This window comes from Herpailurus yagouaroundi, unplaced genomic scaffold (genome assembly GCF_014898765.1).
Source record: "Herpailurus yagouaroundi ecotype Mexico unplaced genomic scaffold, PumYag 139, whole genome shotgun sequence".
Classification (NCBI taxonomy): Eukaryota; Metazoa; Chordata; class Mammalia; order Carnivora; family Felidae; genus Herpailurus; species Herpailurus yagouaroundi.
In genome coordinates, this window is record NW_024412394.1 from 56,357,722 (window position 1) to 56,379,903 (window position 22,182).

The following is a 22,182-nucleotide window of genomic DNA, read 5'->3' on the forward strand; positions in this document are numbered from 1 at the left end:
GTCCCCTAGGGGGCAAAATGGCCCCTGGTTGAGATCCACTAGCATAGCAACAGTCCTGCTGAAAATTACAATGATATAATGTAATGGAGAACAGTGGGAGCATTGCAGAAGAAGCTTCTGAGCCTGTTTACAGATGTGGAGGAAAGATTCACAGAAGAGGTGGCAACCGAACTGAGAATTGATTTGCTATTTTTTGAGCAATTGTTGTGAGGCAGACAAAACGTAATGTTTTATTTTTATCATATAATCTTAAACTTAAAAATCAGGTATTTTACAGATGAAGAAGCCAAAGTTGAAAGAGACAGTAACTTGCTTAGAGTGCCTGAGATGGTCTTGGAGGACCCCATGAGCTCTGCGGATGCAGGGCTCTGAGGGTACTGACATCTGCTCCCACTACTCACATCAAGACTATGTTAACCACACCTTTGTTCATAAAACTGCAGTACCACCTCATTTTTAATTTTCCCCCATTCAGTTCTGAGTTCTTAAGAGCAGGAACCATGCAGTGTTTGTCTACAATGCTTGCCATGTTATAGGTGTTTGAGAACTGTTTGATGAGGTGGTGAACATTAGTTGATTCCACAAAATTCCCCACTGACAGATTACAGAATTAACTCTTCCTTCCTTCTGGTCCAATTGCTATCCTACCCGCACCTCTGGTGGAGAGCTCACTGCTGGGCACACCAGCTAACCTCCTGTAGTTTTTGGTCACTCGGCCTCGTTGTTTTACCTTCAGCTATCCCAGAGGGAGTAGTTGGCTGGTGTTAGTGACATTGTAGACTGATTATAGCCAGTAGTATTTTGCCTTGGGTTAGAGTTGTAAAAGGTGTTCTCTAAGGAAAGCAAAACATGCCTCACAAGATGCAGAATGTATTGCTACTGGTTTCCACAAATAATGCCAATTATCTACTTTTAATTATTCCTTTGTCCCATAGGATTCTTCTATTACTTAAGGACAGATTTTACACAGACCATGAAAGGTATTTTTTCTTTTTTTCTTCCTTTCAAATTCTTCACATTCTCATCCAGATTTCCTTTTTTGTTGTTGTTGTTGTTGTTTGTTTTGTTTTGTTTTCAGAGAGGCAGGAGGTCTTCTTGTTTATCAAACAAAACCAGAGGGGAAAATGCCTTGGTTTTTTTGTTCCTTTCTCTTTCCTACAACTTCTGGATCTGCTATTTGCAGATGCTATGAAATTTTAAGTCTATTGAATCAGAAGTTGCTCTTTCTGGTTTCAAGACTCCTTTTCTTCCTTTCCTTTGCTAAAATTCTGGTCTAATTAAAAAAACAGTAGATCATAGTTAAATAAAACTGTACCCAGGATAACCCTAATTTCCATATGCAGATTTATCTGCACTGACAGCCACCCCCCTTACACACACACTCTCGCTCTCTCATTCTCCTTTCCCTCCTCTCCATCTCCCTATTGCATTGTGTCTGACTGATTTTCAGAGCACCTTCGCTGTTTCCCCCTTCTCATTCCCTTTCTGTAAAATATCTAGACAGGAAGGAGGTGGCTGCAGAGGCTGAACAAACAATCTCACATTCTGCCTGCAATGTCATCGTTTCTTTCCCCCATTTTAGGGGGCTGAAGTTGCCCAGGAAGGGGATGCAGAGGAGCTGGAAAGGAAGGGGGGAGCTCTCCAGAGGCAGCTGCGGTCAGGGGCAGGGACTGCCGCCAGATGTGCCTGCCTCTCTGGGCTTTGATTCGAAAGGGGCAGGAGGAGGAAGTATTGGGAGACAAAAGCCCCGGTTTAAATGATCATTTTCTTTATTTAACATGGCAGCAGACACTCTCTGCGTAGGATCATCATGCCGAGCATAAACTGGACTTTCCCACTTGCCTGGCAGGAGTGAGACAGATCACTGTCTGCTAAATGAGCATCTGAGGTAAGACCCACTGTTACAGATACTTGCTTTTTTTCCTAAACAATTAATTTTCTTAAATATGTTTCAGCCTCAATCACAAACAGTATAGTGGGGGCAAATCTGTGTTAATCTGCATCTAAAGAGCCAAGAAAAAGCAGAGGTATAATATATTCAACTCAATTTGGGGAGATAGTTACTTTGTCAATTCTGTGTATGCTGTTTGTTTTTCAGGTAAAATATCTGGTTTAAGAATAGACTAGTGTCATCATAATCCACCACTAGTGATAATACTGGTGTTGAGACTCTTAAAAAAAACTTTGTAAAAAGACAGTGAGCTACAGATGCATGTGCTGTATTTTTAGCTCACATACAAATATTAGAAGTCTTATTAAAATGATAGGGTTTTTTTTTTTTTAGCAGAGGAGGAATGAATGCTGCATAATTAAGTACAGTATTTAATTTGGCTGTTGTGAAGCAAAAGAATAAGGTAATAATTTTTATTGTACTAATCAGTCTCAAGATGTTCTCTGTGTTAATTGGGTTAAAAAAATTGCAGTACTTATTAGAAATTCTAATTTCACAATGCAGCACTGACAATAAGCTCAGCCAGTGAATTATTCACATCTTTAATTTGCTCACTTAATGACAGTGTTCTGTAATCAGAGTGCAGAGACTGCTGCCTATGCATTATGTATGATGCTCAGGACTTAAATGCAGGACATTATGAAGCTCTCAGTGGTTCAGTAATTAGTTTTCCACAAGACAGGATTTAGATATTCACAGATAAAAGTCCACAGTTGGATAATGCTAAGGTTGCAACACAAAATAACAAAGGAAAGGAAGCTCAAAGTTTAGACTGAAACTTTGTCTCTCCGGCCTTGTCCACTGTGGAAACAGAATCATGCCACCTGAAATAGTTGCCTAGCTCTGATCACATGTTTGAAAACTGTTTTTGAACAAAGTTGTAGCAGGCGAGGCATTTGAACAATTTCAGTGGACCAGAGGGGAAAGATAAAACCTTTTTAATTAGTGTTCACAGAAGCCCTGCAATATATCCTCCTAATAAGTCTGTAGTATGCATAGCAGGCATTCTCAGTGTGCTTTGTAACTTAGTTAGTGCAAATGCAAATCAGGTTACAGTGGTGTTTGGTTGTAATTGTGTTTGTAAAAGGGTTACATGCCCAAATGGAGATTGAGCTTGCTCATGGTTTTGTTCCAGTTGCTTCTGAGGGAAGGTTTGAAAATCAAATGAGATATTAAGTGAATCTGGACATGAAAGGAAGTAGATCTGAATTGTCAGTGCAACTTTGGGATTTCTTCCACTTGTCGGTTTAGAGTTGTCAGTTTTTCTTTAATGATTCTAGGATTGTTCTGTCATGAGTGATATAACCTTTGAGACTACCCAGAACTGCTAGCAATACTTTAAAAATGTATACTAACTTTGGGAAAACATTTCACAGTATTAATTCTAAAGTTTAATAGCCAGATTGGAAACTTTACAGTGATTTAAACAACAACAACAAAACAAACAAACAAACAAACAAGCAAACAAAAAACATGTTGCCTGGTAGACTTTATGGGGATTTTTGAGGATTTAAACATTAATATTTATTAATAAGATCTCACTGCTTTACCATTTGTTTGTCTAAGATTTGTGCTCATTTCCAAAACCCAAGTGTCAAGATCCTTAATCAAATTTGGCATTTTAAATAGAAATGCAGAGTAATACTTTAAAACTGCCTTTTATAGCTTAGAACATTTTTTTAAGGAAACTTGAGTTAAGATATCTATAGGCAAATGTAATGTTTAGGGAAGGAATGAACTAGCGAAATAAAAAGAAAGTACATTCCACCTTAATTTGAAAAATTCCAAATTAAAAAAAAATTAAGTCACACCTCCAAATTTGACTTCTACTTTCTAGAACTGAGAAGCTACTTTAACAAAATAAAGATGTTTTTCACATATGTTTAGGAAGCTGTTGCCTTTGTGACACTTCAAACATGGTTTTTGGGAAAGGGCACTTGGTTAGGGGATGAATTAGGATATTGTATAGTTGAGGAAGTGACCTGACTTGACTTGGATCCAGTATAATATGTGGCAATCAGTTGGTAGCAGTGTTGCTTTTAGTAGCTTAAAGAAATACTGGGAATTAGGAAACTTGAAATTGAGCACCTAAATTGATTTTCCATTTCCTTATCTGTCAGACTGGAATAACAAACTTTTCTAAGATTTAGAAAAAAAAAGAACAAAAAACAAAAAACAACTGCCACGTTATTATGGGGAGAAATGAGGTAGAGGAGTGAAAGTTTTTTGAAAACTTAAAAGCACTAGATAAAAATATGAAAGCTATTTTAAGGATTAACAAAAACAAAATGTGTGTCTTTGAATCTGTATTGTTTATTATGGAAGAGATTCTTATCCAGATTTGCAACACTCTGTAATGTAAAAATGTCAAAATATTGTCAAGTAAATAAATTTAAATTCAATTTAATGAAAATAAGCCATGAAAAAAATGCCTTTCTTAGGTGTTTGGGGGAGAACAAGAAAGCCTTGAGATTCCATGAACATCAGTTTGGTGTCATCACTCCAAAAAAGGTTGGCAATCATCTTGCCTTGGACATTTCTTTCACTTATCACTGAAGAGACACATATTAATACTGTAACAAGTCTTATGCTTGGAATATCTGCCAGTTATCAAGATTTTGGCCATTCTTCTCATTAGATCATGAGTCAGAATGAGATAATTTCCACCACTGGAATTTTGGAGCTCTTTTTCTCACCAAAAATGGTCAATATATCAACCAATCAATAATTGATTATCTGTTAATTTTTCTTTGGCTGTCTATTGAGCACTTATAATGCTATCAAAACTAACATGCTATCTTGCCCTCATTCTTATGAGGTGGTTGTCTCCTTATTCTAGATGAGAGACTGAAGCACAAAGAAATTAAGTATTTTGACAATACCACAAAGCTGCTGAGTAGTAGCATTAGAATTGAACCAGATCCAAGTCCTGATGTTGCAACCAATAGACTACATTGTCAGTTCCCAAGGTCCTGAGCTCTGTGCTGAGATAAAGGAATTGATTGAGATTCCTGCCCTCACATTGCTCACAGTGGTAATATTTGAGTTTCTTCCACCTGCTCCTTGTGGGTCAAGACTTGCTACTCACAGTGTGGGCTACGACAGCATTGGCATTGTTTGCAACCAGGGTTGGGTGCTTTACTAACTTTGATGTGACTTTTAAATCAACTGGGGATCTGGTTAAAATCCGATTCTGATTCAGTAGGTCAGGGATGGGGCCCAAGATGCTTTTCTAACAGGTTTCCAGGTGATGCAATGTTGCTGTTTCATGAGGTGTCCATTTGGTGAGTTCTAGAATTACAGTTCTAGAATTACCTGTGCTTTCCTTCCTGCAGTTACCTGCAGTTATCTGTTATCAACCATGGTCTGGAATCAGATGATCCTCCTGACCAGTTGTCAGAAGGTCAATAGTTGCTTAACACTACGTCACAATGCCTACATAATTCACTGCACTTTATCACATCACATAGGCATTGTATCATCTTACATCATCACAAGGAGAAGGGTGAGTACAGTGCAACAAGATATTTAAAGAGAGAGAGAGAGAGAGAGAGACCACATTCACATAACTTTTATTATAGTATTTTGTTACAGTTGTTTTAGTTTATTAGTTATTGTTGTTAATCTCTTACTATGCTTAAATTGGAAATTAAACTGTATCATAGGTATGTATAGGAAAAAACATGATATATGTAGTGTTTGGTACTATCTGTGGTTTTAGGCATTCTCTGAGGGTCTTAGAACACATCCCCTGTGGAGAAGGGGGGACTGCTGTGTCTTATTTCCCCCATGTTTGGTATCCAGGGAAGGTCCAGTGCATCTACTGAATTCCTTACTGAATTCCACTCTTCCAATTCTGATTTTTTTTGGGGGGGTCCATATAGAAAAGCTTCTACCTTGGTTTCCTGACTTTGCTCTCTGGTGCCCTAAGTCTCGGACTATATAGCCGTGACCCTGGCTACCAGTTTAGCTCTGGCAGAGATCTCCTATGGGTCTGATTCCACACGCCCAATTACTAGCATTGGCTGTTCCATCTTAATAGTGCCATCAGCCTGGTTGAGGATCTTCATTCCCATGTCTGCATCAGAATCAGCTGTGAGGCTTATTGAAAACTTGCAAGTAGGGGTGCCTGGGTGGCTTAGTTGGTTAAGCACCTGACTTCAGCTCAGGTTATGATCTCATGGTTTATGAGTCAGAGACCCATGTCAGTCTCTCTGCTGACTGCGCAGAGCCTACTTTGGATCCATTGCCCCCTCTCTCTCTACGTCTTCCCTACTTACACTATCTCTCTGTGTCTCTCAAAAGAAATGAATAAACTTAAAAAGAAAAAAAAAAACTTGCAAACTCTCTCAGTAACACTACCATAGATTTGATTTATTAGTAAGCTTGGGGTGGGTCTCAGGAACTTTTTTTATCTTTTCTAAAACTTCATCATTGATCCTGGTGGGCAGCCCATGCTGAAAACCACTTTCTTTCTTTCCTTTTTTTTAAACTTAAAAAAATGTTTATTTTTGAGAGAGAGAGAGAGAGAGAGAGAGAGAGAGAAAGCATGAGCAGGATGAGCAGGTGAGGGGCAGAGAGAGAAAGAGACACAGAATCCAGAGCAGACTCCAGGCTCCGAGCTGTCAGCACAGACTCTGATGTGTGGCTCGAACTCATGAACTGCAAGATCATGACTCAAGCCGAAGTCGGATGCTTAACCAACTGAACCACCCATGTGCCCTTCAAAACCAGTTTCTTGGGAGCCCTTGTTGTGCCCTGACCTAACAGGAACCCTTTGGAAAGTGACACTGTCATAGCTTTTGTTCAGGTTTGCCATCTACTGGGAACATTTTCTCTGTGCTTCTATGCTAGCAATGGGCAAAGAACATAGAAAGAATTTAAAACTTTGCTGAGTTGCTTTCAGGAAGGCTTTACTGAGTGATTGGCATTTGAATTAGAGAGCAAATGAATGAATAGGTCATTTTTTTTCAAGCCAAAGGAATAGCATTATGCAAGGACAGAGAGATAAAAATGTGAAAGGTATCTTAAATACTGAGACATCCATTTTGACGAAAGTGTTTAACACACAGAATGGGGGCATAGGATATGAAATTATAAAAGTAGGTAGGCTCACTTTTAGGACCTTATGTGTTAAACTGAAGAGTTTATACTTCATTTTACCAGCAGTAAGAATTGTCAGAAGTTAAGATGGAAAGCAAAATGACCAGACATGTGTTTCAGAAAGATAATCTGGGCATCAAAGGCATATGAATTTGGTGGGGCAAGATTGAAGGCAGAGACAGGTGAGGTATGTGTGGTAATGGAATACAGGTGAGATGGGGAAGGATGCTTAAGCCATACTCCTGGGCCCTGAAGCTGTCCTCTGTCTCTGACACTGATGATGTTTCTTTATCACACTTTTATAGTAATAACCTGCAATATAGACCTTATAAGTAGCATGGCCTTGAGAATTCAGGGAACTCAAAGCCTTTATGAGCCATCACTGGTTCTTTCTTTTCCTGATTATTTTACCTTACAGTGCTGAGATAGCTAACTCTGGGTTTCTTCCCTCAGGAGCTGCTTAGAGCTTTTAAGGTAATTATTTGGGAGCAAAATCTTCTACAACATCCTAAGGGAAACTTGAAACCAGTTAATGAGCAGCAATAGGAATGCCAATGGCTGGGAAAATTGTGTCTAGGTCTTCTGAACACAGTGTTATTGCCCAAGTTCTGGAGAGAGAGACTTTGCATAGTCCATTAACCTTCACTCAGCTTCATTTTTTTTCTGCTTCTGAATTTGTCCCTTTTCAGAGTGACTGCTTTCTTAAATCAGCATAGATTTATTGTTCCACCAATCTCCATTCACTTACCTGTGCATAGAGAGCTCATTTACTTCTAACAACTGTACATATTGTATCACAGAGTATATTTTGGAAAACTAACACCTACTCTCAGATGTGTTCAGGCATTTCATCCAGTTTTTTTGACCTACTCTTACATCCTTGATCTTAGCTAAACTGTGTTTTTTTCCTAACTCTAATCTGCCTATGCTCAGGCTGATTAGTAGCTCCCCCCACCAAAAGATAACTGAGAATCTGTGAATGTGTTACCATACATGGCAAAAGGTATTTCGAATGTGTGATTGAGAATCTTGAGATGGGGAGATTATCCTGGATTATCTGGCTGGGCTAATGTAATCATAATGGTCCTTTTACGAGAAAGGTAGAAAAGTAGGTCAGAGAAAGAGATTGGAAAGAGCTATCTTGCTACCTTGAAGATAGAGTGAGCGGCCATAAGCCAAGACATGCAGGCATCCTATAGAAGCTGGAAAAGGTAGGGAAACAATTTTTTTTTTCCCTAGAGACTCCAGAGGTAACTAGCACCTTGAGTTTATCCCAGTGAGACAGATTTTGGACTTCTCACCTCCAGAACTGTATGAAAACAAATTTGTGATTTTAAGCCATTAAGTTTCTGGAAATTTGCTACAGCAGCAATAGAAAATTAATATGGTGTGCTACATACCTTTATCTGACTTACTCGTTTTGCTGTCCAGTTTGTCTAACTGATAACAATTTTATTGCCACATTATTGATTTTCCTTGGATACTTCTCTACCAGTAGACTAGCATACTTATTTTTCCCTAAGTTGCAAATTCCTCAATGACCAAGGTATTACCTAGGAGATGAGTGACTAATGGGACTGTTCTGAGGTAAGTGAGATGAGGCTAGTAAAGTGCTTCACACAGTGATGTAGGTTGGGTATGCAATGAATTCACTTCCTGTCTCTTCATGGAGTCCTCGTAAACTAATTGTTGGGTTTTACGTGGTATTGGAGAAAGTCAAAAGCTATTTTGAAAATTAATGGATCACAAGGTAGAAGTTTATTTAGAATTTAGATTAGTATGTTCTTAGTGGATATAATAGTTCTTTGATCCATTTGGAATCTCATTTAAAAGATATTTTGATTTTGAATTCCTTTGGGGGTAAAATATTTCCTACTCATGGCCACATGTACACTGTGCAGATTAAACTAGCTACAGTTTAGCAGAGCATCTTTTTTTCCTCTCAGAATTTTCCCCTTTTTGCCCCATTTTGAATGTATTTTTCTACATACACACACACCCCTACACTCACACTCTGTGGCTACTTATAGTCTAGAGTACAGTTAGTGTCCCTCATAGAAAGATGCTAAGGGTTAAATGAGAATGGCCAGTGAAAGTACTCTGTCAACTCTTTTGCTTACACAATGTAAGTTGTTGGTACATCTGCTGTATTGGCAAAGTTATGAACTTGAGGACAGACGTTGCATGTTATATATTTGATCCTTAAAGCCTTATAAGATTTATTAAATAAATTGCTAAATAAAAGTTGGAAAATTAGAGGGGGCTGGGACAAGCCAGTGAAGAAGGGTTGAAGAAAAGAACTAAATTTGGTAGTTCTTTGGGTGGGATCATCTACTATTTGCCTCAGAAATGTCTCCTGATCTCTGTGTTTGAGCCCCTAATCCCCAAACTACATAGTTAATTGTGAACTGTAAACCCTCAGTCACATGAACCAGTGACTCTGACTGTCCAACTAGGGCAGGCATATAAATCATCTCTCCCTTTATTAGTTTCCTGTTGTTGCCGTAACTCACTTCCGTAAACTTAATGGACTAGAATAACATAGATTTTTTTATTTTACAGTACAATAGGTAAGCAGTCCAGGACAGATCTCCCTAGATGAAAATCAGAGAGTGTTGACAGACTGTTCCTTTCTGGAGGTTTTAGGGGAGAATCTGTTTCCTGCTTATTTGAGTTGATGGCAGAATTTAGTTCCTTTGTGGTTGTAGGACTGATTTTTTTGCTAGCTTGTCAGCCAAAGACCATTTCCAGTTTCTGAAGACCACTTATGTTCCTTGGCTTATAGTTCCCTTCTGACATCTTGGAAGCCTGTGATGGCAAGTTGAGACCCTCTCATGTTTCTAATCTCTCATTATTCCTCCCTATCATCTCTTTGACCCTCTCGTCTGCTTCCCTCTTCTAATTTCCAGTACTCATTTAATTACGTTTTGCCCACCTTCAAATCTAGGATAACCTCACATCTCAAGATTCTTAACCTTAAATTAAGAAAATTTCATTTGATTTTAAGATAATATATTCACAGGTTCCAGGGATTAGGAGGTGAGTGTCTTTAGGGGAGCATTATTCTGCTAACCACAGTCCATAACTGATAGCATTTGCCTGTATTATAGTTGTTCCACACTTTGTTTTCTAATTTGGGCAGTATCTTTGTCGGCCTTTTCTCCAAGCCTCAATTATTCAGTCTCAGAACTACAGTAGGCATCTGATTCAACTCTTTTGCCAACTTAGTTCATCTGATATATAAAGTCATTTTTATCCCAATTTGTTTCAGTTCAGTTAGTTCTGTGAAATTCAGTAAGAATTTATTGTCTACTGAAAGCATTCCTGGAATGATAAGGTAAGGTATGGAGTTTGTAATATGTGAAGATAAGATATATTCCATGAGATAAAGAAAAACACGAGAGTGTACAATTCCTATGTGTGCATGATGAGGGTGTTAGAAGGGGAATATTCTCAGGAAGTGGTGGGATTAGGAAAGCAAGGTTGTGATTTTTCCCAGGCTGAAGTCACTTATAAGATGTGACTTAATAAACAATGGTCAGATATTTCTGCTTGAAAATATCTCCCTGCATAGGTTGGAAATTTGTTGCTTCATTTTGTCACTATTAGATACACTTAGCTTAACAAGCATCCTCTTCTACCAAGCCATCCTGTAGAACTCTTGCTCAGGGAATGTATGTTTTTAATTGTTCATGAAACTACTGTTGTTGTTTTTAATCTTTGTGCCTTAATCTGTACCAACCTTCTGTAAACCCTTAAAGAATATTTCCTTCTTTAAATTTGTTGTCTTAGTAAACTGATAGAGTTTCTAGCACTAGGTATTTATGGACCTCAAAAGCATGTAAGTGTAGTAAGTCGGGACCAGGTGGGGACAAGGCTTGGGAAATTGACCTGGGCCAGGACTTCTTTTATTATTTTATGATATCCGTATTAACATAGCAACAGGGTTGACCCCTAGGTTGTGTTACTGGAAGTCCATATTCCAGTGTTCAAGGGGAAGCAAGTAGTTCAAGTCTGAGGCAACTACCATTAACATCACAGATGTTTTAATTTATTTTTTATGTTTTCTTAAAAATTTTAAAAGTACTTATTCATTTTTGAGAGAGAGAGAGAGAGAGAGAGAGAGAGAGAGAGAGAGAGAGAACGAACACAGGAGAAGGAGAGGGGCTGAGAGAGAGGGAGACAGAGAATCGGAACTAGGCTCTGCATTGGCAATGCAAAACCTGACATGGGGTTTGAACTCACAAACCGTGAGATCATGACCTGAGCCAAAGTTGGATGCTCAGCCAACTGAACCACCCAGATGCCCTGAAGTATATGCTTTTAAAATGATGAATGGCCCAGCCATAGAGTATCTGGTAAGGGTAGATAATTACAGACAGGCAGAGGTAGCTTGTTCTGGGAGAACAGATCCAGATAGAACTAGAAATCTAGGGTCCAGCCCCATTAGGGTTGGGATCCCAGGCAAATGGACTAGAATTCAGGATATGGAGCTTGAATATAAAGTGCAAAGCATGGCCGAAGCCCAGAAATAGAGACTGGTAAGGATGGTGGGGCAAAGGGTCCAGCCTGGGGCTTAGGAACACTGGTGCCAGAGAAGACATGAGCTTTAGCTGACAGATAGATTCCAGGCCTTTGAGCTTGTTACTAATATCCAGTCAGACCTCATACTCATTGGCTCAGGCAGATCAGAGCTCACTGATGGTTGTTCTTCAGGACTTGCACCTGCTCATGGCCAGTTGTAGGCTCTGACTGTCAGTCTGGGGGGAATAGGACCGTTGGTCTCTGCCATATCAAGAACAATACCATAGAAATTTGTTCCACCTGTTCTGTGCAGTTTGCATAATGCCACATGACTCCAGTCTCAATTGAATTAAACTAACAAGTTGTTTGCTTTTATTAAAGTATTATTACAAAGACATTTAACATTAAATTATTTGTTTATTTTGTTAATTTTCTGTTTTTTTAAGTGTTTGTTTTTGGAAGACAGAGAGACAGAGTGGGGGAGGGGCAGAGAGAGAGGGAGACACCGAATCTGAAGCAGGCTCCAGGGTCTGAGCTGTCAGCACAGAACCTGACGTGGGGCTCGAACCCACTAAGCATGGGACCATGACCTAGGCGAAAGTCAGATGCTCAAACCACTGAGCCACCCCGGTGCCCCTGTTAATTTTCTAAGTTAAGAATTCTTCTATTTGGCAGAATAGAAGAAATTCTAATATTCTGTGGTCTCTGAAGATAAAATGAGAGGTAGTGAGTCCCCAAAACATGAAGAATTCAAACATTCTTTAGATGACCACTTGGCAAATATGATGCTGGGGGATTAAATGGGTGACATTTAAAGGTCCTTTCTAATCCTAAAACACCATCTAAATCAGGATAATACAAAAATGTCTAGACTTCATAGACATTATTTTTACTTATTGAACACCTGGCTTCTTTTAAATTTTAGAAAAATACTTATTAATTAGAAAAGAGATATTAAAATGTGATAATTTTCATTAAGCATGCTTGGCCATTTTAAATTACTTTCTTCAATTTAAAATCCCCTTAATACACTGATTACTTATTAGAGAAACCAATAATCTTCAATAATTTGCAGTAAATTGCAAATTTATGCATAAATATTTAAATGTTACACATACTCCTATTCACTGAGGATCCTTTTTTTGGGGGCATAAAATCCATACTGATATATTTTATTACAAAGTTGCTTATTTTAATACTGGAGCAAACTCAAAATTTGTCTTCTAGTTGTACTGAATTTCAATGGCCTTTTAATTGCAATTAAGCTCACAGTTTTCAAAGTTCTTTTAGAAGAAGGGCCTATCTGTATTTAAAGTGTGTATTGCCTTAAGTAGTGCTATCACCTGAGCAATCTGCTGTGCCTGGCAGTCAATGAAGAAAAAAGTGCACAAGATTCATATGCGATTTGAGAATTGTGTCTATGTCTAAGACAGACGTCCAGTGAGAGAGGGCTTTCTCAACTTTTGCCTTGATACCTTCAGTCTAAACCTAGAATCACAGAATTTACATGTTTCAAAGGTTATTAGCGATAACTTTCATACCTCATTTTACAGATGAGGAATCTGAGTCACTGTGAGGTTGAGTAGTTTATCTATTCATATATGCATTTAACAGTTCTCCTGCTCCTTTGCCTTCAGTTTGACCCTGACACGGTGTTTAGTTATTTTTCTTTTAAAGAAGAAAAGAGATGGGCAAGATCACACAGTCAGTAGATGGTGTTTTCACTTGTCCCTGCTTGTGATGCTGGACTATAGCCTTTCATGGTCCTTTTTTTACATCCTTATTTATCTGATGACTACATGATGACTAAATCAAGCCTTATTTATCTGAAGGCAGATAAAATAAAGCTACAGTGTACCCATTCATTGCAAAATGGTGTCTGTAAGATCTGGAAGTGCTGAAGATAGCTTTTTCCTAAGATATTTATTAAACTTATGTGAGGTATGTATTTTATAAATTAATATTAATAAATGTCAGTCACATGTGTTATATCTTAATATTTACAGTTTTCAGAATACTTCACATTTTAAAAACAGATTTATATTTATGTGGTACTATTTCACTTATTGCCTTGTAATCATTAGTATTGATGAATATTGACATATTTAATCAGAACATTCAGGAGCAGAAACCTGATAACGATTCAGGCCAAAAGTTATGCTAAGAATTTTAATTTTATAATGTTGCACATTATGAATAATTAAATTTATCTCTTTTGATCTCTATGTATTCATCTTTAAAGATATTCTTAATGATATGCCTAAAGCTAGTGGTAGGCAGGAACTTTGATTGCAATCTTCTTATGTCTTGTGTCTTAAGAAGTCACTTCTCCAAGGAAAGACCATCTTTCTTACTTTCCTCTAAGCCCAGATGTGAGGTTCCTGCAGTTTTTCCATTGCAATGTAAGAAAAGTTTCCTAGCATAGGTAATATACTTCGAAGCCACTTGCATGACCTCTGTGACTGCGTCTGTGCCCACTTCTGGGCTCTTCACAACATGCCATGTCTTCTAGTCTTGCAACATCCCTGAGATCTAAGGATTGCTTTAGGATTACCAGTCTATAGGTGGGGAAACTGAGATTCTGAGAGGTGAGTTGTGTGCAAAAGCCATTCAAGATGTCCCTTCTACCACAACAGACTTCTTATTTATTATATTTCCTCTTGAGAGAGAAAGAATAAAAGTAAGATCAATAGTGGCCCTATGCATCCATGTAACAGTTTAGAAATTTCTTTTTACTTCCTACCTGATTGTGTGTTATATGTGTATGACAGTGTTCTCTAGAGGACTGATGTGGTAATGATAATGGTAATATTTGTTAAAAACTTGCTATATGGCAGGCACTGTGCTAAGTGCTTCATATACATTATCTCATTTCATCCTCACAGCAACCCTATGAAGTAGAAATTATTATCCTCGTTTTTAAGATGAGAAAATGAGGCTTAGAGAGATTAAATAGCTTGCCCAAGGTTACTACTGTTTAAACCAAGCAATCTAACTGCAGATTCCAATCCCCTAACTGCTCTGCTCTGTTGCTTGCACTGTATGTAAGGCTTTTCTTTTTTCCATTTTAATGTTTCTTTGCTTTATGAAGGGGTTACAGAGGAATGACTTCCGCCCTAGCACTGTGCCATTAAGAACTGCTGCTACTGACTAATGTCCTCAAACGTTAGTGTGTATAAGAATTATCTGGGTTGTTTTTTTTAAGACAAATGGTGCCTAACATTTCTGAAATGTTTATATTACTCTAATTATACAATTTAAGTGAATTAGAGTTGCTTAGTGAGAAAAACCCTAAAATTTGGTATTGTCAACAAATGTCTAATAATCATCTGTTAACTTATTTTTTCTAGAAAAATAGATCTCATAAGGTCAATTGCTCTAAGCAAGTTGTGTGGTGCCTTATATTTGTAATTCATATAATCATGAGATATGCTGCCCCTTTAAATTTCTTTAATGGAACCAGCTTGTCTTCTACTAGATGGAAATGTGGCCAATTCTATGGCTTTTCTGCTCTCTCTCAGGGTCTTACAGTGTCTGTAAGTCATATATGCAGTCTTAATTCAATAATCTAAAGTGTACACTCTCTTGTATCGATACACACTTCCATCTTCATTCAAAATTGTAGTTATTTCCTTTACCTCAGCTGAAGCTTTTTGTAGGTGGGAGTCCAGGTAGAGAGTGTGGTCCTTCCTTTAACACATCTTTGTATTTACTTTTCCTCCTTCCTCACAGATTTTCCCTTACCTCACTCCTATTTTCTGAGATCACTTTTCCCAAATAAACTACTTGCCTGCAAAACTTTTTTCTCAGGCTCCAAGGGGACCTAGGCAAAGACACTTACCAATGCTAATCTTAACTCATTTCCTATCTTTTGAAGATTGGTACAAATGTGAAAACTAAAGGTTATAAATTCATATGAAATTGGGGATGTCTACAAGAGGTAATGCCTGCATTTTGTTGGCTTCAATTGAGTAATTTGCACCAAGCATTAAAATGGCCCATAAGTAATTCATGATTGTGGGTAATTAAATACCACCAAGCTGCCATCCTTTCTTGGAGGCAGAGGACTGGCCTGAATGACTGCTTTAAAAAAGCATTGAGGATTTCAGTGACTATTTTATCAGAGACAAGCACTTTCTTGTTGGCTTAGGAAGGTATCAAAAAGACTTGTCATTTATTTGGGCTCACAAGCAGCTGTACATAAAAGTGAAATATCCTTACCACTATTCAGAGTTTTCCTAGGTGACAGTGATGCCAATGTCACTTCCACCTGGTTTTGCACTACGTCTGAAACAGTCATACAAGTGTTTTCCCTTTCGTAACCTTACAGGCTCTCATGGTTGCATGATAAGCTAGTCTAGTGGTTCCTAAAAACTGGTCTATGGACTGAGTATAGCAAAATCACTGAGAAAGCATTTTAAAAATACATGCTTCTGAGTTCTACCTCTGGAGATTTGAATTGGTTCCGGAGTTTGGGCAGTGGTAGGTTGGAGCCGGTGTGTTCTGGCTGGTGAGAACCCATGTGCCCCTATCTTTCTAACTCCACAGTGAGTGACTTCATGTTGGTAGCTTGAAGTCAGACCTGATGAGAGTATTGATACTATGGAAATTGGCAAATGGTATAAATGAGAGATTTTTTTTCCTCTCTAGAGCTAATGTTAGACATTTACTAGCACATCACTGGATTGGGGACTAGGACTAAGTGCAACCTGTCCCTCAAGCAAGGAATCTGTTCTTTAGAAATGTGTTTTCATTTCTGACTTAATATGAACTGTTCACATGGCAGTTCTATTAGCACTTTACTGTTATATTTATAACATTTATATTTTCTTATAAATACAATTTTTAAGGTGTATCTGTTAACCTTTTTTATTTAAAATATAATTACTGACATTAGCTTAATAAAAATACCAATTTGACTTGTGCTATAGCAGCTAACGTAAATGACCTCCTCTTTGGCACCTAATTGGGTTTTCTAAAGGAAAACCAGTCCATACTAATTTAATTCTCTGTGTGATACTGTTCTACAAAATTAAAATGTTTATCTGGTTTGGTTAATCAGTTTTTAGAATAATTGTTTTAACAGAATATTGGAATATCATTAGTCTCCTGAATATTATAATTTAACAAATGATTGCTATGCTAAACCAAATGGTTACCATGGCAAGATTTCATCTGGAGACTTGAGGTAGGAGAGCTGTTCCATCATAAAGGGATTCCTATTTCTCTTTCCCATGGGTACTTCTAATTGCTAAACATTAAACATAGTAAGGTTGGAGAATTTACTACATATTTACAAACAGAACAATGATTCTCAACACAATACCTATATATCTGTACCTGGAAACAGTGATTTAAAGGCCAGTTAAGGTCATTTAAGCCATTGCCAATAGAGTTTACAGTGATAAATCTGGAATATAAAAATCACACCTTGGTTTTAACACAAAAGGGGGAATGCCAAATTGCTCATTGTGGTATAATATTCTGAAAATTGAATTACCTGTGAGGAAATATGTATTTTGGCCTCAGCTTCATCATTTCCTATTCAAGCACCATTGGTGAAGTCACATAATCTTTCTTAGCCTCAATTCTTTATTCTTAAACCTACTGTATTTTTATTACATAGCTTATTCTGAGGATCAAGTGAGATAAACATGTGAGCAATTTGAATACAATATTCTTTAAATGTAAGGAATCATCAATGTTAGTATATTTCAAAGACTTAAGACATTATTGTTTTTTAGATGTGATTCAATCTAATCACATTTATATCTAGTGTTGATAGAGTCCTTGTTGGAACTTTATATGACTGAATTGAGTCTTAATTTGTCATTGACATGTATGGTTACCTTCTTTTGGATGCCATCTTGATGATTATGAACTAATTTCCAAAATTCAAATAAATTTCATATATACATGTATTATTTCACAATTATTTTATGGGAGAATTAGTATGTTGCATTGCTTAAAGTGTTTCTATCTTATGTGAATGTGGTAGTATAAATAAGGACAATAACAGCTAACACTATAATACTAAATGCTATGTAGCATCCCAGCTTTTTTGTTTTTAAGTTTATTTATTTTAGAGAGATACAGAGAGAGAGAGAGAGAGAGAGAGAGAGAGAGAGAGAGAGAGAGAGAGAATTCCAAGTAGGTTCTGTTCTGTCAGTGTGGAGCCCAATGCTGGGCTCCAACTCATGAACTGTGAGATCATGCCCTGAGCCAAATCAAGAGTTGGATGCTTAACTGACTGAGTCACCCAGGAGCCCTTAGTATCCCAGCTTTTTCAGATGAAAAGACATAGAGAGAAGTATCAACTCTTCTAAGTCTTAATAGCTAGAAAATGATAAAGTTAGGACTCAGAAGTTGTTCCACCTCAAACTCAAACCCAAATCCAAACTCTGAACCAAAATGCTAGTATTGCCTCTTGCATTATTCATATCTACCTTTATTTTTACCTTATTCTCCTTTTCATCACTCAAAAAGTGTTTGTGTATATACATATAGAACAAGTTTCCCTCTTAGATAAACAAGATGTTTTGTAGGTTGATGGTGACAGTTCATAGTTGGGACCAATCAGAGTGCACTATCATTGTGTACAACAGTGGCTGCAAAATACCTAATATCCTGCCAGACAGCCTATGATTTCTCTAAATCACATTCATAGTACTTTATAACTGCAATAAATGTTTTTTACACTAAATCCAGATTTGAAGATCAAATGGAAGTTTCCTCCAAAAGACACTATTATTTGGTTTACGAGGGAAGAGTATTAACAAACATGATTTTAAAATTACTTTTGAATGCTTAGGCACTTATATATTTTTATTTATAATCCTCACAAAAGACATATATGTCCATTTTGCAGATAAGGAAACTGAGCTAGAGAGCACCTCACCTGAGAGTCACACAGTTGCTAAGTGGCAGAGGTGGAATTCAAACTCTAGTCCACGAAACTCCCAGACCCATCATTTTCTCACTATCACATGGCACCACATTGTTGTGGAACACCCAAGCGGTCCTATAAAGGAAGGTTTACAATGTGACCATATATAGACTGAGAAGTTGTCGTACTTAAGAATCACAATGTCTCACATGGAAATCCAAACTTGTATTTTTTCTGGAAGGTCTGGAACAAGGGCTGAGAGGAAGTAGCTTCTGCTCCCTCTAGAATGAAGTCTGAGCTCTCATTTTACCACCTTTCCTATAACTTATCAACCATATTACCTGACCCTATTAGAGTTCATCATCTCTGGATTCAGTTGTGATTCAAAGCTTTGTTGACTAAGGTGGGGGAAAGTTAAGCCTGTGCTATCCTTATGATTAATTAAGAAATTGGGGAGAAAGCTTTTATAGTTTTCAAGATAATATATTTTGGTACCAAACCAGGGCCTTCTGAGATTATATAATACTCTGGGCTCTTCTTCTGGAATTGTAATTGACTGACATAAGCCACTCATTAAAATGTTGATGTTATTCAAATTGTGTCAGTATAATTTTTTAGGATATTTATACCTGGAATTTGGGGTTGGTAAAGAATAATGCTTGCATTATTCTGGCATTGGGGTCTCAAAAATTATAAGATCTTGCATTTTGTTTGGAAACAAATATATTCTAAAGGTAGGAGGTGGATTGGGAAGGGAACACTAATATCTTTTTGTTTATTGTTACGTAACTTAAAATATATAATCCTAAAAATAGGCCTTTAGATCATTATTCAGATGGAATAAGCATTTTTTTATGACTAGAGGATTGTATAGTTCATCTCTCACAGAAATAATAAGTTTTCATATCCAGTGAATTATTTGGGTTTTCTAATTAAAAAGTGAAACAAAGAGTTGTCCTAGAGTTAAGAAAAAATTGAAGAAAATAGACCAGTAATTTAAAATATCAGTTTTGCTGCAGCCCTGGGTGGCTCAGTCAATTAAGTGTATGACTCTTGATTTCGGCTCAGGTCATGATCCCATGGTCATGAGATTGTGAGAATTTTATTCATGTGTAGGCAGTCAAAAAAATGTATCTCCATTTGAATGGGGGTGGGGGATTTTCTTTCTAACACTTGAAGTAAGTGCTACTTTTTGTGGGACAATTTTCTCAGAAATTAACTACAAATGGAGTCCAAAATGTTTAGATAATTAATAAAAATCATTTATTTCTCAATATGGTAATTTATATAAAAGAATTTGTAAGTTTAAAAACAAGAAGCAGATAAAGGACAGTGTTATTATTTAAGCACTTACCCTCCTTAGTATCTCCTAAATTCATACTATGAATCCAATACTATTAGGTGCTGTGGAAGATTTATAAACACATTTATTTTTGAATATTTATTCTGAATAATCAATTGGTTTATAATTTTTAAAAAAGGTGCATAATAAAAATACCATGAAAATTATTATTTTATCTCTATTTCCATCCCAGAGGCAACAAATATTACCTGTTCCTTGTGTATTGTTACACAGACATTTTATGTAGATACAAGCAAAGTGGTGTTTGTACAACATCCCTGTTGTACAGCCTGCTTTATACGCTATGGTAGTATACCCTACACATAGTTCTGAATCTTGCTTTTTCACATGCAGATCTTGGAGATTATTCCATAGCCCAAGTAGTGAATTATCTTTTTTTTTTAAGACTTTTTTTTTCTTTTTTGGGTGCTTTATAATTTCACCAGGCATTGGTTGTGTACATTTAGGCAGTTTCCAGTTTTGCTATTACAAACCATAGTTTAGTGAATAATCTTATATAGAGGTCTTTTCACCTGTTAAGTAAATATATCTTTAAGAAAAATTCCTTGAAGTGGAGTTGAATTAAAAAGTATGTGCTTCTGTAATTTTGAACAATATTGCCTAATTACCCTGCAGAGAGGTTGTGCCAGTGCATACTTTTGACTAGCAGCATGCAAAAATGCCTGTTTCCCCACTGCCTGGCCAAACAGCATTATTAATCTTTTGTATTTTTGCCCATCTGATAGGTTCAGAATGGTATGTTAGTGTAGTTTTAATTTTCATTTTTTTAATTCTTATTCATGTGTTTTGGAGTTATTTATGTTTCATTTCCCATGAACTGTCTGTGCACGTTGCTTGCCAATTCTTCTGTTGGGTCATTTATTATCAAATAGTTGGTGTTTATTGTTTATTGGTTTGTGATATGAGTTGTAAATATTTATCCCAGCTTGTCATTTTCCTTTGCCATTGCTTATTTTAGTTTTTGCTATGAAGATTATTATTAAATTTCTTTATGCTGTGGAATTTATCAGTCTTTTGATTTATAGCTTCTGTGTCATATTTAAATAGGCCTCTTCTATACCAAGATTATAAAACACTTCTCCCAGGTTTCTTCTAATACTTTTATGCTTTCATTTTTACAATTAAATCTTTGATTCATTTGGAATTTATCCTGATGTAGAATATGAGATATAGCTCTAATGTTACTTTTTTCTGGATGGCTACCCAATAGCATTTATTGAATAATCCATCTTCACTGGTTTCAGAGTCTGCATTGCTACCTTTTGTTATATTAATAATTATGGAATGCACACTATGAATCAAATGTTGTGTTAGGTACTATGGCAAATTTAAAAAGTGTAATATAGTTCTTGCAGCCGGAAATACCTGTCTAGTTATAGCAACAGAACTAACACTCATGGAAAAAATCAAATGGTGAGTTGCATTAGAAGGTTTTATGGAGAGGCAGGCATTAGTTCTTTCCTGACAGTTGTAAATGGAATTAGAGAATAAAAACACACAAAAGAGAAATAGGGGAACAAAATAAAAGGAAGAAACCTACTCATACTCATTATCCAAAATGGATAGGCCCAGGCCATAGGGAGGCTGCATGTTGATTAGCAAATGTTTAATGTGGGTATATTTCTACATGGCACATGCTTTTATTTTTAGAAACACATCTATGATATCTAAGGTGAAAATTACCATTATAAAATGCTGTTGATTTCTTAATTTCTCTTTTTAATTAAGATTAAAATTAAATTCCCTTTATTTTTAATTTAACTGTGAGAGTAAAGGTATTTGTGAAAATGGCTTCAACCTGAACAGCCACTCTCAGAGCAGATATCTTGTTAGTTGATTTGGAATTATTTGGGTGTGTCTGAATTGTTTCCCATTGTATTTTCTTGCCTACTTAATATTGAACCTCTTTGTATGAAATTGGCCAAATTGGGCTTTGTTACTTTAAATTCGTTAACAATGGGAGATTTAGAAACCCCTATAGTGCATAATACACATAGAGCAGACCCCCTGACCCCCCACCCCTTATCTGTGGTTTTGCTTTCTGTGATTTCAGTTTCCCAAGGTCACTTGTGGTTTGGAAGCAGATGATCCTCCTTCTGACGAATTATCAGAAGGTCAATAGTAGCCTAATGCTAAATCATAATGCCTACATCATTCACCTCACTTCATCTCATTATGTAGGATTGTATCATCTCATATCATCACAAGAAAGGTAAGTACAGTACAATAAGATATTTTTAAAGATATTTTGAGAGAGAAAAAGACTGCATTCACAATAACTTTTATTATGCTATATTGTTATAATTATTCTATTTTATTATTGTTGATCTCTTACTGTGCCTAATTTATAAATTA

At 36.7% G+C, this 22,182-nt stretch overlaps 1 long non-coding RNA gene across 1 annotated transcript in view; it reads left to right on the top strand.

The window, feature by feature from the left end:
- Positions 1-1,391: 1,391 nt before the first annotated feature.
- The window catches only part of LOC121029809 (uncharacterized), a 386,492-nt gene continuing 365,701 nt past the window's right edge, over positions 1,392-22,182 (top strand). The window contains exon 1 of the long non-coding RNA XR_005789916.1: positions 1,392-1,888. This is a non-coding gene — a long non-coding RNA (uncharacterized LOC121029809). The remainder of the gene's footprint in view (positions 1,889-22,182) is intronic.